Source organism: Xiphophorus couchianus, chromosome 18 (genome assembly GCF_001444195.1).
Source record: "Xiphophorus couchianus chromosome 18, X_couchianus-1.0, whole genome shotgun sequence".
Classification (NCBI taxonomy): Eukaryota; Metazoa; Chordata; class Actinopteri; order Cyprinodontiformes; family Poeciliidae; genus Xiphophorus; species Xiphophorus couchianus.
In genome coordinates, this window is record NC_040245.1 from 12,122,930 (window position 1) to 12,138,502 (window position 15,573).

General features: G+C 36.3%; 1 protein-coding gene across 1 annotated transcript in view; it reads right to left on the reverse strand.

The window, feature by feature from the left end:
• Window positions 1–15,573, reverse strand: part of lsamp (limbic system associated membrane protein) — a 725,983-nt gene that overhangs the window by 649,096 nt on the left and 61,314 nt on the right. The window lies entirely within an intron of this gene.

Here is a 15,573-nt window from a genome sequence, read left to right on the forward strand (position 1 = left end):
ATATTTAGATTTTTTTTAAAGTAAATTATAAATATTTTTTTAAATAAATTGCTTTATGCATAAAACTCTTTTCTATGGTTAAAGTTCAGAACTATGCGCAGATGCCGTTTGATGCCGCAGATTTTCTTTGAAGTAAAAAGAGAAAAGAATAATTTCTGAAATGTTTATTATCGAACCCTCTTTACAATTAACAAAATTGTGGAGAAAAAAAAAGATCTTGTGTGTCAAAACATCTTGTACGAAGCGCACGTCTGAGTCTGTGGGGTTAAAGGGCACGCCAAAGCTTAAATCTTATTGGTCAGTTTGCTTTTGCTTATTTGGCGGCTTGGCGCTTTTTCTGTAAGCTAAAAACGAATGAGCAAAGTTTGAACCTCACGTAGTTCTAAGAGCGGTTTGGATGCCGGTTGTGCTTTTTACCGTGTGCGGTTCTGGCAGGTCGCCTGTTTATGAGCTTCTTTGATGTTTCCCATACTGGAGAGCTGATGGGTCACCCGTTAGCTGACATCTGCCGCTCTTCCTGAGCTTTGCGCTAAGATTGTGGGTTAAACAATTTAATCTAGTCGTAACGTTCCCCAAAAGAGTAAAAATTAAGCAAACAGTGTAGCTTCACCATCTCCTCCTTATACGTCTGACACCACTTGAACCTGGGACTCAACATCCTCCTCTGTCCGTGGATCTCACTGGTGGGCTTCGCTTCCATGTCTTTATTATTTAGCATCGTTTGTGTAAAAAAAAAAACGAATAAAAAATGGTTGCGCTGCTTTAGTGGTTTAGGTTTGTGCTGCTTTTGTGCGACGCACACATGATGCGCGTTGGAGAGGTGTGCTCCTGCAGGTCAGGTGCAGTGATAGTTTAGTACGTACCTTCCAATCTGTCGAACATTTTTTTTCCGACATTGCTGGTGTCAGCCAATGGGTGACCCGTCAGCTTTTAAGTTCGCGAAACCACAAAAAAAGCTAATAAACCGGCGACCCCGCCAGAACCGCGTAAAAAGCTCAGGCCAGATCTTAGAACTATGGGGGATTCAAACTCCACTCATCATTTTTAGCTCACAGAAAAAGCAAACTGACCAATAAGATTTAGGTTTGGCGTGCCCACCCCCACAGATTCACACTGATGTGCGCTACATACAAGATGTTTTGGCACAAAATAACTTTTTCTTCTCTCTACAATTTTGTTAATAATAAAGAGGGTTGGATAATAAAAAATACAATAACTTTTCTTTTCTTTTTTTTATTTTAAGGAAAATCTCACAGTGTGTACAGCTGTACAGCTGCAACAATCCATACTCTCAGTGACTTGTGCACAATTTAGAATCACAGAGAAAAGCTCCAAAAGGGAATCAAACTTAAAACTCTGAACTAAGAACTTCTGATCACATAATAGCAATTAACCATAACTGCCATGGTAAATTATTACTGATAACTATTGTCAGTAGTCCCTAACATTAATATGATCAGGCAGCATGTAATCATATATATATATATATACTATTGTTATAAAGGCTGAGCCAAGAACATTTATGTCTGTATCAAACAAGTAGCTCTTCGTGTTGCTCTGTACCCGTGAAGTAGCTCCCAGTCTCAAAAAGGTTGGTGACCCGATTTAGAGGGTCCTATATTCACCAACTTTGCATTAACTCCACTCAACAATTAAGCACAGGCAGCAATATTCAGTGCGTTATTCTGTTTTAGTTGCCTGTCCTAATTAACATTACTCATAACAAAGGGAAAATGGTGAGAATGATTGCAAAATGACAATTGACAAAATGCAGTAAACAGGTAGAAGTGTTGTTGGCTTATAGAATGCACATAAAGCCTCTGTAGGTGTGGAGGAAATGGAACAAGCAGGGCAGAAAGATCAAATGAATAAGAAAAAAAGACTTAAAATCAAGTTATTAGAGAAAATAAAATAAAACATCTTTTCTTTTGCTAATGCTGATATCAGTGGACATTTATACGATGAGAGGGTTATTTCAAGTGATGCTGGTAGGTTGTGCTGGCAGTAAATAGGGTTGGATATGCCTATTTGACAGTGGTATTCCAACTATGTAAGTGTCAATATGTGAACTAGATTGTGAGCGTACGTGTATGTGTTTGCATGCAAAGATTAGAAGTAACACGCTTCAGAAATAGATAATACCATTGAACTCTGGGTATAACGACTAATTATTTTCTGCTTGAAGACCTGTGTACGAGTGAGCAGCAACGCCAGAAGCAAACAGGTTAAGTGTCAGGCTAGGAACTGACAGCTTGTATCAGCATTATAGTACGGTTTCAAAGTGTCACAGTCAAGCATTATGTTGTTGGTGTCCTCATGAGAAAATGTAGGAAAGAAATGACTGACGGCTTGGAAAAAGAAGCTGACAGATGAAACTCAGATAGAAGACAGACAGCTTATTTAGAAAGCTGTCTTACAAGAAACCACTGAGAGTGCCAGTTCCCTGAGGTCTAATTTAATGTGCCAGGATCCAACAAGCTGTTTTCAGTCACACTGAACTATATAAAACTTACTGGTATTTAACTCATGTTTACAAGTTTTTTTTCCAGTTTTAGTCATTTTAAACAGCTTAATGACTCATTAACAGCATCTAATCCCTAGCTATTATAGGGATATGTTACACTGATATGCTCAGAAGGGTTTCTTTAGCTCAGTTGGTAGCTGTCATGCAATTGTAAGGTTGTAGGTTCAGTTCCAGTTTCTTCCTGTTTCATGTTGATTTCCCTTAGGCCAGAGACTTAACAACAAGGTGCTCATTGAGCTGAATATTACTGTATAAGTGTGAGTGAGAAAAGAGAGAATATGATTCTAGTAAGTGTTTTGAGTGGACTGGAAAACTGCTGTAAAATTTCAGTTGATATATTCATTTCAGAACAGGTTAGATAAACTGATAAATATCAATTCAACAATATATTTTAATTATGCTTAAGTTCTGATAAACAACCTAATATTTTTTTCCCCAAATCTGGGAATAAAACCTAGAAATTGTGCATATCACTCTATGAAATACAAGTTATTATTTTCTTGCACCAAATAATTTGTAATTACAAACTTAAAAAAAAAAACAAAAAACAACAATTCAAGACAGACAGAATGTGTTCTCCTATAGTATGGAGGGAAAAACACAAACAACAGGCCACCAGTTGAAATGTGGATGGTGAACCATTTGTAACATCAGGTTGCATAGTTGCATAGATATTTTCTGAATGATTCAACATGGTGTTTCAAAAATGCTTCTAGAAGTAAAATGTCTTTTTGAACATTCGAGAACAAAGCCTATGCATATTATTTTCACCACGGAGAGTTGATTCTCAACAAAGGAGATGTCAGTTCAGTTGTAATCGTCAGAGATTATAAGAGAGAGAAGGCATAGCTAAAAGGTATAGAAGTAATAAGAAACAGCAGTCGCAGCAGTGTGAATTGAGTGCTGGCAAGATGCCATTATATCCCCTCTTCCTCCCAGATCCCCCACTCACCCACTTGCAGGTGCTTCTCTAACAACCAGAGCCACACTGTGAAGCAGATGTTAGACACATACTGAAACATATGGCAGATGAGACAACACGGGTAACCTTTTACTGTTATATTGATCTTAAAAGTGTGCTCATTTTAGCGAAATATGATCGTCCATAATGATTCACAGCAAGATTTCTTATGGAAATGAATTCACCCATGACCATACCAATACTCATTTGATTGCTTTGAAATATTTAGATCTTTAAACTTGATGCTCTAATAAGGTCTCAATCAATTTTATAAATTTCCCAAAATAGTGAAACTTTACAGAAAACAGAAGGACAATAGAGCTCAGTCTCCTCAGGAAGGCTATAGTAGTGAACGTAAGACAGCTCCTAAGTTATTCTTGGCTTAAGTCCAGCTTACTTATTATGCTGCACTGAGCTGTTAATGAGTGAAAGAAGCAAATAGCTCACAAATGCAGAGATTTCTCAGTCCTTGGAGGAATTTTTAGGACCATTATTGATGTGTTCACCACAGGAGAAATGAAACTGACAGAAACTAATTTTCTCTTAAAATCAGAAAAGGCCTGAAAGAAGAGACAGAGTCAAGCACTTTTTGCTCTTTCCTTTAAAATGCTGTTGTGGGAGGTTGGGCCATGGGTAAGTCTTGCACAGGCATTCCAAATTTGTTATGTTAAATTTAACCAATTAATTTTAAGAAGCCATGAGGTGTACCAGAAATAATTTCAGATAATTAACTGGGTCCTTAAACTATAGGCTGCATATCAATGATAAACACAGTTACTGCTAGGGCTTGCTGGAACATCCACTACTGGAATGAGTAGAAACTGTCATAAATCCTTCTCATTTGTGAAGTTTTTCTGAGTTAAAAATTGAAAGCAACAGGCAAATAAATTACCTGACAAACCTGGCAAGAATTTTGGAGAGCAGAAAATTGATTTTTAATATTTATGTGACAATCATCAATAGAATAAGGTGCTGCAGGAAACTGATGGAGAGAAGATCATCACTGAGGTCTTTCCATCTTGGCATCATGTAAAAAGAGAATTAAATGCAAAACACAACCTCCAAAAACTATAAGACTGCAAAAACTTTGTTTTCAACATACCGAATCTGCATTGCAAAAACAGAAAAAGCTATTATTGTCCCACAGTGTAACAGGTGCAACAGCAGTATCAAGATGAACAGGTTCACACAAAAGGGAATTGACAAATGTAATTTTCTTTCTTATGATGGTCTGCAAAGTAAATGTATATTTGGATACATGTATGTGTGTTCCCTAGAAAGCATCATCAAGCTGCATAACAGCTTCAATTTGCAGAGATGGGACACTCCTCTCAAATATAGGAGGACTGCAAATTATATCTTTTAGCTAGCACACATCATAAAACATCACACACATGTGTTTATGTTTTTGATTTTGATGAGAGCAGCATTTTCTTAACAGGATCATTGAAAGGAGGCTTAACAGAAAAAAAAGTGTGTATTTGATATTTAAACATCTAAACAGGACCATCAGTGGTAATCCTGTAATCCCATAACACCATCTCACCCCCACTTTGTATGGTTTTCAAGTACAGAAAAAAACAGCAATCAAATGTATTTTTTCCAAAAGTAAATGAAAGTGCTTTTATTTGTTTTGTTTTGGTTTTTACTAAAGGGACCTTTTCAGGAAATAGGCTTGTTTTCTGGGCTATTTTTTCTCACTTCTGTGTTATCACAGTAAGTACTGGCTGTGATAATATATAAGACTAGCTTTTGTAGAAACATACCCAAAATACAGCTCTGTTAGGGAAATACGACATTTGGGATGGATTCTGAACTAAAGGTGGAGATTTGTAGCTGGAGGGTCCTATCTCGTGTATAAGAGATTTGTTTGGTCTGCCATAAGGAAAATGCACACAGAAATGGTCTAGGTAGATAAAAAGGTTACATGAAGCTCCAGAGGGAAAAAAAACCAAAACATTCAAGAACCAATAGTTTTAAACCCAGCAGGCATTGTTTTTTACATGGTTTTGCTTGATTGCAGTATTAAAAGGTTTGATCATTTTTTGTTCTTGACAAGTAACAATAACAAGTAGTACTTAACATGTCATGTATTGTATGTCCATGATAATGTTTCGTTTAACCTGGATATTTGAGTGAGTTAGCATCTTCTTCATATGTAAGAGAGAAAAATATACTTGAGAAGGGAACAGCATCTCGTGTTTTATCTCATAAACACCAAGCAAGAGGGGAGTTCATGAATCAGCTTTGCATAAGTACTTGGCTAGCAATTACTTTTCACTTTTCAGTCTGCATCCACAGGATCAATGGTAACCAAATGTGCAACTTAATGCTGAGTGGAAAGAGTCCCTGAAACCTCCATCCCTCAAATGTTTCCAAGAACAAATTTCTTGATTCTCAGAAGAACTTCAACCACCTCATTTGAGCCCAGACCTCCAAAAATTGGCAAAATAAATAAAAAAAAATTCTCACAGGTCTTCTGGCTCACACAGTTTTAATTGGTGTTTCCTGTGGCACTTTTCAAATGCAACATCTTCATTAATCACATCCACCTGGAACACACGCCACATTTATGGACTCCCTGCTAATGTGAGATATGTGCCAACATTGATTGAGCCAAGCTGATTTATTCACAACTCTGAAAAAACTGTAAAACTTTTGAAATTAAACTGGATTTTTATTTCTATACAGTAAGCCCAAAGCTTATGCCATTACCAGTGTTTTAACTCAACTCTTTAGGGAAGCAGTCAGCAGCACCATCAGCCTCCAGAGCTGTTCTCTTTATCACACTATGCTGTATAGACAGACTGTCATCAACTAATCTCCACTCATCAGCAACTGCATTCAGACTATTACGCAGGGTGAAGTCTGGGCCTTCAGAGTGACAACTAGATTCTTCTCGGTCTTGTCAGGTATTTTCAGGGAAAAAAAGAGACTCCATTTACCTTCTGAACTCCAGTCTCAGGGAAAGACGCACACTTAAGCATCTTCTGTAGGGGTCAGGTCAGCTAACAACAAAGTGTTAAAATAATTCCTTGCCTTGAAATCCAAATAGAAAAATGTTTCCAATGAACTAAGCTGTGTGCATCCAAAAATAACACACGGAGTCCGATTGTCACGTAGAAAAAGTCTGCACTCTTTCATATGGAGCACTATCTTTAGCTGTAAGTTTCCAGAACAGAGAGCGTTGCTGGAGAAGCCAAGAAGAGGAACCTGAGGAAATCTGAGGGAACCTGATAAAAGCGGGAGACTCGATCATTGCTTTGACAACATTGTGACCTGCACTGAAGAGTTCCCCAGCTGAATGAAAATCTCTTCGTGGTTTTATATTTGTGTGTAGCTAACCTACCTGTACAGTATTCACTGACTGAAGCTGAACTGACAAATTGGAAGAAATGGCTAATCGAAGACACAGGGAACAAGGAAGCAGGATATAAATACCAAGATAAACACAAAACTAAAGTCCCAAAGATTATGACAGTAAAATACTGCATTTACTCTTGTTAATCTATAAAAATAATACAGTAAATCTAGAAGATAATATAAAAGCTCCAAGAATGTCACAGGTACCTTGAGGTGTTTGCACTCTGCGGCTAATGATTTCTGGAGCTCCAGTTTCTGCCTTGCTGTGCTATTGGTCTCTGTCCTGAATAAAGAGTTCTTCTGTCTATTTATGGTGACTTCATCCCAGTGGCTCCCATCACAGCAGACCTACAGCCTAACATCTACATCTCTGCAGACATCACATGATTTATGCCTTTTTATACCCTCATTAAACTTGAGCAGCAACACTGCATCTCTGGGCTCAGATATACAATTGTTTTGGACTCACCGGGCTTCTGCTTTAAGAACCCTGGAGCTCTAACTTCATAAACTCCCTGCTTGCTCTGATTTGATAGGAGGTAAATTAAGGGATGTGGAATTTCGGAGGTAAATTACGCATGCCTTACACAATACATTTGTAAGGTACACATGTACTGTGCTTTACCTCCAATAAGAGGTAAATTATGTAGTCAATATGCTGCTATACACATATGTAAAATAAATGTCAGTACAAAAAGCATCTTTTTACCAATCACATCATGACTGAGTAGCACAGTGTTACCAGAAGATCCTTATTTCTCAATTATCACCATCTATGCTTGCAGCATAGATGTGGGCACATTTGGTTCCTGGCTACCACTATGTATAGAAATTGGTAGCAGTTTATATTCTCTGAGTAACACATTTGAAATTATGTGCGCTAAAAAGAACAAACTATCGTAGAATTTTGAACAGTTAATGTGGGGGAGAAATGGTTTTACTACTGGATATAATAAAATATAGAGATGAAACATTATGGCTGAACAAAAGTAAAAATCTGCTGCTGCCATGATTTACATCTGCTAGCACATTTAGCTATCCATCTCCCTTTTCCGTTCTACCTTTACTTGGGTCCCTTTGTTTCACTTTTCATTTGTTCTGTCAAACTTTCACGTTCTGTCAGTTGTTCCTTTTATGCAACCACATTTGTATTAGAAAACTACATTTCATTAGAAAAACAGCAACATAAGCATTTTCTTCTGTGTCCTTCATAGTGCAATAAAAATAGTGCCAAATGAAACAATTTTATTGTTTTATGATTGGTGGGGATTCATATCTGAACTGTTTCCTATATTCCTTTTCTTTTGTGGTCTTGGTAAAAAGAAAGTTTAACTCTGTGATAAGATTAAGGAAAAAACAATATGTGGTGAATCTAAAGACAGGATTGTTAAAATTGTACACTGAAAGGCATTTCTTCTTATTCTGTTACTTGATGGAAACTTTGCTCAATTGAATGAGAGTAAGTAAAGGTGAGTAAGTGAAGAAATTATTTTTTAATAAAGCATTAAGCATTAAGTTGTGATCATAAGCGTTGCCTTTCCTGTTGCTTATGAGTCAAATTTCTCACTCTGAATGCATTATCTCTTAAATACATAGTTTTCCTTTCCAAAATAAAAGTAGCAAGAATAAAATATTTTCAAAAGGAGAAAAGCTTCCAATCTGTCACATCCAAACCAGTTTTTCCTTGTCTGTCACCTAACAGATCTCACCTTGTTTTGAGGAAAAAGGTTTATGTGCATCCCATCTTTGTTTTATAATAGCTTATTCTTTTACCTTACAAATCAATATGCAACATAATTTATTAATAGATTTTCCACCAAATCGGTCTATTATTTTTTTTTTTTTTCAAAATTATACTAGAAGATGCACTGTTACAGTAATTACTGTAGACTTAGTCAAATATATTTTTGGTGCTACCTGCTTGATATTTTAGGATTGACAAAGCCCTTTAATTTGCCAAGCTAACCCTCCTGATTCCTGAAATCAACATTAAGAACAGCTAAAGACGGAAACGTATCACACATATACTGTGCATTGAAACATCACAACTCCAATGTTTTTTGGGGTTTTTTTCAGTTTCATGTGATATTTAAGTGACCTAGAACAAAAAGAAACAATGGTTTCAAAAAGTATCTGCTCCTGAATATCTGAACAGTGTGGTGAGCCTTTGTATTTATCTCAACTATGACCGGCTCAAAATCAGACATTGATTTTAATTGAGTTCATACTAAACCAGAAGTTTAATATGAACTTCTGGAAGTTGACTTCTGGTTTAATATGAACAAAGCACCTTATTCCATTTGCCACAAAAGATGGCTTATGGCAAAATGTAAACATGATATTTCATGCATTTCTTTAAATAATAACTTTCCTCTTGCTTTCCATAAACACCTGACTCATGGAAAGTATGTCTATCAGCTGCCCTGTTGACAGATTCTCCAACTTCAGCTGTAGCTTTCTGCAGCTGTTTCAGAGTTACCATTAGACTCTTGGCTGTAAGTTTAATGCCTTACAGTTCAGGTAGACAACCAAGTCGTAGAACAGGGTTATTGAACTCCAGGCCTCAAAGGCTGGTGTCCTGCAACTTTTAGGCGCGTCTCTGCTTCAACACACTTGAGTCAAATAATCAGGTAATTAGCAGGAATCTGTAGAACTTGACTGTCAACCAAAAAAATAATTCAGCCATTTAATCCAGGTCTGCAAAATCAGACCTGGATTAAATGTTGCATCTAAAAGTTGCAGGACAGGAGATGAATACCCCGTGAAAGAAGATGGGTTGAGCGGTCCTCCATGAGATGTCCCAAGCTTGAAATGATATTTTATACCTAATCCTACTTTAAAAGTATTCACTTTGTCATGTAATTATGTCTTGCAATTTGTCACGCAAGTAATATTTTCCTTTTGGTTTACAGGGTCCAAATGTTATAGTGTATATAGTAGGTTTTTATTGCTTTGGGAGGGAAACAATGTGAAATTGTAAACCAGGTTTAATCAAAAAAGCCCATTTTGGGCTTTTAGTAGAACACAAAATATAACATAGAATTTTGAATTTTATTAGCTGGATTTGCTCTTGAGAATTCCAGACAAAATTCTTTGCATATCACTCATTTTATTGGTCATTTTGACTCAGTGTCTTTCCCCAGGGACTGAACAAGATCTGGAGTTTCAGACTGAAACCACATCACTGTCTGTGTCAGTCTTGTATCTCACCTTTGGGGCAGATTACACTTCTCTGCTTCCCCACTGCTCACATTCTGGGCTCTCCTGCTGCGACAGGCTGCTCCTTGTCCTTGGCCATGCCTGAAGGCTTTTAATGGCAGTCAGTTTGGTGAGTGCTGAATATCTTATGCCAGCTGAATACCCTCTAGCAATGTGAAACTGTATTGTGTGTGTATGTGTTTCTGTAGCTTTGTAGTTAGTAGCAACTTTGAGAGAAGCCCGATATCCTTTGCCAAACATAAAAAAGGCAAAAAGAAACATCCACAAGCATTTAGGTTAAAATAAACTAGAAAAGAAAAAGCCTTTATTTTCCTATTCCAATGCACCAGCAGCAAAGTAACAGGGAAAATGGAAGCATGCGGATTCACACAAAAGTAAAAGTATAAAAACAAAAGATTAAAGTAAAGGCAACTGTATAACATCTGAAAAAAATATACTGTGCAGCTGTTTACATTAGAGTAATAAGACTAAAACAAACGTGCAGCTGGGGAGGCTATTTTTTCATGTATAAATGTGCATGTACTGTATATCCATCCATTAAAAAAAACAGACAATTTACAAGAAATAAAAAAGAAACTGCAAATAACCAAAGGGATGTAAACACCTTATGAGTCTGTTAGAAGCAGTGATTTTTAAAAAGTCCAACAGCTTCTGGGAAGAAGGTCCTGCAGCAATGCTTCTTTGTGCACCTAGGATGCAGTAATCTGCCACTGAAGGAACTCTCCATTTCTGGAAAATCTTTATGCATGTGTTGGGACACATTGTCCAACAGTGATGTTATTTTTGCCATAGTTCATCTCCCACCACCACCTACACTGGGTTGAGGAGGCATAATAAGACAAAGAGGATCTGCTTATGAGCGTATCTAACCGCTTTCTCTCAGCTGTAGATAAGCTGCAGCAGTTACAGCAAACTGCACAATAGAACATGACCATTTCCCCCACAGAATTAAATAAAGTCTTCAGGAGTGCCCCCTGCAGGTAGAGTGTGGTCTGACCCTTCCTATGAAGAGCATCATTGTTATTATTGCATTCTAGCTTATTGCTCAGGTGAACACCGAGGTTCTTATAAGTCTACTCAATGTCCAGTCTCTTAAAGTTTGTTAGTGTCTGTTGGTCACATCAAATTCTCTAATGAACCATGCTTCATTTAGAAAAAAAAAAGCTAACAAAGAAAGAGAGTACTGCATATAACATTATGGGTATTAGAGGAAGTTCAGATGGTTATTGGAGATGCTTTTATTCTGTTAGGTGTTTAAAATATGCTCATGAGGGAGCTCATCCTTTTGAATGATGACATCGACACAGCTGGAGAAAAGTCATTATTGGAACTGATTGTGAGCTTATAAAAAGTTGGACAGTCTATTTACTAAAGCAAAATGAGATGAAGCACTAATTGTTATGACACTGCACATTGTGAAATATGTCACCTTACATTTCTTACCAATGTCACATTAGTAAGAAACTATATTACAAACGGGAAAATTACATGATAATATTGGGAGTACACTGTGTCAGCTCATCCTAAATGTCTTTGTTCTTTTTATATTTGCTATATTATCTTTAAATTTATGGCATTGAAGGTTATATGTCAATTAAACCTTTGTTTGTGTTTGTATTGTTGAGGTTTAAAATTTATCTGAGTTATTAAAGTGTGTCTGCTGATAAGCTGTCTTTGGTTTTGTTTGTAACAGATGTCCCTCTTTATCAACATCATGCAAAGCAACAACAGGATGAGAGTTTAAAATGCACATTGTCTTTCTGCTGTTGTGCTCGTCTGTATTCAAGAGGAGCAACTGAAAATTTCAGGATGTGAAATATGCCACACAAAATTATACAAAATATAATTGAGAATTGATTTTAAAATTCATGCCACTACAGTTTTTACCATATTTTGAAAGAAAAAATAAAAGGTTCCTAACAGGACATTTTAATATTAGCATGAGCATTTTGTCAACTATCAAACACTGTTGTAAAACAGAAAACAGCCAAACCATAACCTGGAACTTGCCTTCAACCTGAAACTTCCCTTGTTGGTCATGACGGAATACTGTCTGGAGGACAGTCTCTGAATGCAGTATGCACATTAAGCATACTGTGTGTACCATATAGACATGTCACGAAAGTATTTGCAATCAAAAGAAAATATAATTATGTTCCTCAGAAATTTAAGCATATAGTACATGGAATGGAACGCAGAGTCAATTTATCCTTACTGTAAAATCTTGTAATTTCAGCTGACAGACACGTGTAGTTGGTTCAATCAGAAATTTCTTACCTGAGAAAAGACAAAAAGAAGCAAGACAACCTGCTTATTACAATGTAATCATTAAAAAGACATATAACATCATTATTCAACACTGGTACTGATGTTGAGGAAAATACTTTGGAACATACCTACGGGTGATTAAAAATCTCCTGTTAACCTACAGTACTATGTCTGCTTTTGTTTGACTGTGGGGGTAGATGAAGTATTCATTGAGAACCCACAAATGCCCATGGAATACAAACACATTTACATAAAAAACAAGCTCAGGATCTTCTTGTTGGAAGACAGTCGGTGTAACATCTGCACTGCTGTACCACCTCCAAAATGAAAAAAATGTATGTACATTTTATGATTTGTATATCAAACCAAGAATGTAAAAATCACAATGTTCTACCTTGGCTAAACTTAGTTTTGGCATTATGTCACCACCTTCTTTTACTCCCCTATGCCCACCTTCACTTCCCTTCCCCACCCCCGTATTGAAGGAATAACTGGTCATTATGGCATGACAGCAAAATGAGTGCCAAATGAGTGCCCCCAAGTGGTCAAAGATAATCTTTGAAATAGATTGAATGTCTGTCCATCTCCAAGTATCCAGCCTACAGAGGTAAGTTTATCTTCTGTGGAAACAGACCTTGAGATAAGATAAAATTATTCAGACATGTTATGTAGCACATTTGTCCATTCTGTAAAAATGATGCATGTTTGTTTTATATCTGATGTCTCTGAGATATGATGGTGATACTGCAGAGTTTTTCACTATATCCAAAAATATACTCTGTATTCTAGCTGGATATCAAATTGTAAATACTGCAGTAGCAGATGGGGTAGAAGTATGCAATTGCTGATATGGGGTATTAATTTATATTTCTTTCATTAGCTTTATACTGAATGAAAAAAATTCAGGTGTGTGTGTGACCTGAAAAATGTCAGGTTTCAACTTACCTGAAAAAATTCAGATAAGTTTAGCCAATTAAAGTCTATAATTTCCAGGTTTGGTGGACTATATATACTGTATATATATATTATTTTGTTGTGTTTTACTGCTGTGGTCTAATCTAAATAATGATCAGTTTGCCATGATCAGTTTAGATTTTATTCAAGTGCCTAATAACGGGTGTCGTATTTATTTTGTTTGTGCTGCAGTTGTAATTGTAATTACTGTATAGTAGATGTTATGACAGTCCTGCAAAGTCATTTGTTGTCATTTGTCACTGAAACCTTGGCTACTTAAAAATCTCAGACATGCTAACATAATATAGACCACTTAAAAAAACAATTTGGACTGAAAATAAATTAAATTAGGACCCAGAATCCAAGAATCTGTGCCTACATGAGTATGTGTTCAGAACACATGTTCATTGATTGTCTCTAAATTTCTCATTTAGTGTGGAAGTAAACTACTTGATTGAGACAGAACCTATTATAGACAAATAGCACCTTCAAGCTGAGAAAACCAATTTCCCAAGGTGCAACACATAGGAAGTCCCCGAGAAGAGAATAATGAAAAATACAAAAAATAACATCCTTTTTTCTTGTCTGGTGAACCTTAAAGCAACTACTGACCATTTTTAATTAACTTTAGGCAACCGTTTAGTGAGTTATTTCTGAAACAAGGAAGCTGTGAGGAACTCGGGCAGAATAGATTGAAAGAACAAAAAAACGGATAAGCCAAAAGGTAAACAAACATTTTTGTGACCAATTGTGCATTAAAGAATAATAAAAAATATGTCTTCAGTTTCAATTCATGAAAAGTACAGTATTGAATCATTTGCATTTCTGGTTTATAGACCTATCCACATAATGTCCCATCAACACCTGTTTAATTAAACAAACAAAAAAAAGTTTTCCCATGCTTGAATGAATGACATTTCTTAAAAACAAGAGATTCATCCACAATTGTAAATTTACTGTGAACCGAATTTACCATGCAGCGTTGGGAATCAGCAATATATAAATAAACTTAATTGGATTGAATTGTGTTTGGTTTTAATAATCCAGTAATCTACATCAGTATTATTAAACTCAATGTGGCTAAAAGCCACAGAAAATGTCAGAAAATTTGCTTTCATTTTGGAGTTTTTCAACAAAAAAGGACATAGCTTAGCATTTTCAGTCAGTTACAAGATTTTTTCTAAACCTGTGAAGTGAATCATTGGTCACAAACACAGCTACAAAATAGTGATAGCAAATTATTTCACCATCTTCCAAAATCTACAACGGACAGATTCTTTGTGTTCACTAAATTATTTTTTCTTTTCTGGCAGCCTGCAGTTTATTGATGGTCCAAGATTGTCAGCTTGGTGTTCAACTACAACAAAGCTGAAATTGAAAACTCACAGTCTTGGTTCACCATTGGAGAAACAGGGATGTCAAAACTGTCCCAAAGGATCTATTGTAGTCTGATGCAATATTAATCTTACATGACATAATCAAAACTTCTATCTTCTAACAAAGCAGTATGTAACTTATTTTATGACAAGAGAAAACAAAGCTCAAATATACTGAGCTGTTAATTTTACTTTTAAAACTGTTCCGAGCAACGGCCAAGCTTGAAAAGTGAATTGTGAGAAATTAATCATGATCTAAATACATATGCCTTGTTCTTTTTAATTAAGCTAAAACCTTGATAGCAGAAAGATGTTAGACTGCTTGAAGCTCAGCATTTACAGAGCAATATCTGACAAGTACATCTGGATACAAACCAAAACACCTGACTGAATATGATTTTGCTCATCACCTTAGCAGTAAAAAAATGCATAATGATCTCAGAAATCTGTAACCATGCTTTCATGCTGTTCTGTGTATGCTGACTTCCTGTCAGCCAAAGTGTTGCCCATGAAAAATGCAACAGCTAGAAAAGCATTGGGGGGTCAAAGGTTTGTGTTGGATTGGGGAACTGAGCAGATGGTTGTCTAACTGTGTTGTGTGTGTTGTGAGGTGGACATAAAGTTAGAATACAACTGGGACATTTGAAATCTAGGAGCAAAGTCAGTGAAAGCAGTAAGCCTGCAATGTCTGATCTGTAAGGAGGAGTGAGAAAGAGTTGTGTAATCAGAATTAATGCAAGAATGATCATGACCTTTTCTGATAAATTTGCAAAACATGAGGAAAAGTGACTAACTGTAACGACAACAACCGGAAACTTAACTGGAAGCTGTTTAGAAGAAACTGCCAACTGTTTCTTCTAAACAAATTTACATGCCAGCAATTTTTATCAAAACAATTTTATGAAACA